Source organism: Triticum dicoccoides, chromosome 3A (genome assembly GCF_002162155.2).
Source record: "Triticum dicoccoides isolate Atlit2015 ecotype Zavitan chromosome 3A, WEW_v2.0, whole genome shotgun sequence".
Lineage (NCBI taxonomy): Eukaryota > Viridiplantae > Streptophyta > Magnoliopsida > Poales > Poaceae > Triticum > Triticum dicoccoides.
The window spans coordinates 184,280,841-184,283,233 of NC_041384.1; positions in this window are offsets into that span (position 1 = coordinate 184,280,841).

Below are 2,393 nucleotides of genomic sequence, written 5' to 3' on the forward strand. Positions count from 1 at the left end.
ACCCCTACACGTCACAGCAGAATGGTCGCGCCGAGCGCGTCCTTCACACTCTTAATGACTGTGTCCGCACGTTACTCTTCCACTCCTACGTGCCTCCCCGGTTTTGACCGGACGCGCTCGCAACCGCCAGCCTTCTCATCAACATTCGCCCCTGTCGTCCCTGCTGGAACTACACTCCTCACCAGCTTCTTTTTGGTGCGGTTCCATCTTATGATGGTCTTCGTATTTTCGGGTGTCTCTGTTATCCTAGCACCACGTCCACTGCACCTCACAAACTCGCTCCCCGGTCACTTCCTTGCATCTTCCTTGGTTATCCTCCCAACATCAAAGGTTACCGGTGCTATGATCCAGTGTCCCACCGCATGTTCACCTTGCGGCACGTTTACTTTGATGAGTTGGTGTTCCCGTTTCAACAGGTACCGTCACCCTCGGCGTCTCCCGCGGCACGGTTCGCCACTGCTCCCACCTCTGGCGAACCGCACCGCCGTGCACCGGGCTTGGCCCTGCCCACGCTCCAGGCGCCGGCGGCCCCCTTAGCCGCGCCTGTCGGCACGGCACCCTTGGCGGCCCCCGTCACCGCGGCCCCCTTGGTCACCCCTGTCGCCGCGGCCCCCGCCGCCGCAGCTGCCCCCTCGGCTGCCCCTGGCGCCGTGACCCCGCCGTCCGCCCCCAACGCCCTGGCCCCTTGGGCCGATCCGGAGACCGGCTCGAGCTCATCCTCGCCGGTCCCCCTCTCGGCTCCGCCGGCTGCCGCTGCACCTCTCACCGGTGTGGTCATTCGGACTCGGAATGGGACGTTTCGTCCTAGCACGCGCTACACCTCTGATGCGTATGCGTGTGTTGCGTCCACCTCGGCCCCGTCCCCGCTTCCCACCTCCGTTCGCACAGCCCTTCGGGATCCGAACTGGCTTGCTGCGATGCATGGGGAGTTCGACGCCCTGCAGCGCAACCGTACGTGGCAGCTTGTCCCGCGGCCTCCTTGTGCCAACATCATCACTGGCAAGTGGGTTTTCCGCCACAAGACTCGCCCCGACGGTTCCCTTGAGCGCTACAAGGCGCGTTGGGTCGTGCGCGGCTTTCGCCAGCGTGCCGGCGTCGACTTCACCGACACCTTCGCCCCGGTTGTCAAACCGGGCACGATTCGTGCTGTTCTCCAGCTCGCTGTTTCTCGCGCCTGGCCAGTCCACCAGCTCGATGTGTCTAATGCTTTCTTGCATGGCCATCTCGACGAGCAGGTGTTATGTCAGCAACCTACTGGTTTCGTCGACACCGACTATCCGGACCACGTGTGCTTGCTCTCCCGTTCTCTTTACGGGTTGAAGTAGGCGCATCGGGCCTGGTACCAGCGGATCGCGGCCTTCCTTCAGCAGCAGGGGTTCCGGTCCACACGGTCCGATGCCTCCCTGTTTGTTTATCACCAGGGCCCCGCCACCGCGTACCTCCTCCTATACGTCGACGACATCATCCTGACTGCCTCCTCGCCAGCGCTCCTTCAGCAGATCACAGCTCGCCTCGGCACCGAATTCGCCCTCAAGGACTTGGTGGCTCTCCACTACTTCCTCGGCATCGAGGTTGTGCGGCGGGCCACTGGCTTCTTTCTGCACCAGCAGAAGTACGCCTCCGAGCTTCTGGAGAGAGCGAGCATGCTTAACTGCAAGCCCGCTCCTACGCCTGTCGACACGAAGGCTAAGGTGTCCACCGTCGAGGGTTCTCTGGCGTCCGACACTCCCTTCTAGTGCTCCATCGTCAGTGCCCTTCAGTACCTCACGCTGACGCGTCCGGACATTCAGTACGTTGTCCAGCAGGTGTGCCTTCATATGCATACTCCTCGTGATACTCATTGGGCTCTGGTGAAACGTATTCTTCGGTACATACATGGCACCACAGCTATGGGTCTCATCCTGACGGCATCACCTGACACCAGCCTTGTCGCCTACTCCGACGCCGACTGGGTTGGGTGTCCCGACACTCGCCGCCCCACTTCCGGCTACTATGTCTATCTCAGGCCCTCTCTGATTTCGTGGTCGTCTAAACGACAACCCACGGTCTCACGATCGAGCGCCGAGGCCGAGTACCGGGCTGTGGCCAACGCCGTCGCGGAGTGCTCTTGGCTACGACAGCTACTTCAGGAGTTGCTATGCGAGGTTACCAAGGCGACGCTTGTTTACTGTGACAATGTCTCCGCGGTGTATCTTGCTGCCAACCCTGTCCATCACCGACGGACGAAGCATATTGAGCTCGACATTCACTTCGTCAGGGAGCACATCGCACTTGGTCGTGTTCGAGTTCTCCATGTGTCCACCGATCAGCAGTTCGCCGATGTCACGACGAAGGGACTACCCACTTCGACGTTTGAGGGCTTTCGATCCAGTCTCTGCGTCACCGGCGACGCT